Here is a 581-nt window from a genome sequence, read left to right on the forward strand (position 1 = left end):
CAGTGTCAGAAAGGAATAATATAATTAACGTATTTAGTAGTAACATATTAAACTGTTGATTGCACTGCATTAATCGGCAGAGATGATATGATACATGGGAAGCTATATGAAATGCATGTCTGTATGGGCCTGTGTTGTCTTCCTCCCTGTGCCATCACTTACACGTCCATGGGGTGGGAGGTGCAGGTGCGGAGGAGAGTATGAGGAGAGAGGCAGACCCATTTCTGCTGCAAGTGTCTGTGGAGGCAAGCTGTAGATGAGCTGACAGCATCGCCATAAAGGCACACGCCAGGCACAAGGTTTTGCACCATCTCCGCAACCAGGCCCAAAGCACAGATGACAAATCTGGGGACACGTCTGGCTGCCATGCACCATGAAGGCTCTTTGCCCCAGGGATGTGCTGGAGTGCCCTGAAGCTGCTCGGATTTACGCAGACCTGAGCCCACAGACCTCAGCTTCACACTGTTTCTCCCAGACAGAAGCATTTACACAAATCAAAGTCTAGTTCCCTGAATTATCCACAACACACCAAATTCAGAAGCAGTTGGGTAGTCAAATTCTTGACGCAATAGGCCCTTTAT

This window comes from Ciconia boyciana, chromosome 14 (genome assembly GCF_034638445.1).
Source record: "Ciconia boyciana chromosome 14, ASM3463844v1, whole genome shotgun sequence".
NCBI classification, from domain to species: domain Eukaryota; kingdom Metazoa; phylum Chordata; class Aves; order Ciconiiformes; family Ciconiidae; genus Ciconia; species Ciconia boyciana.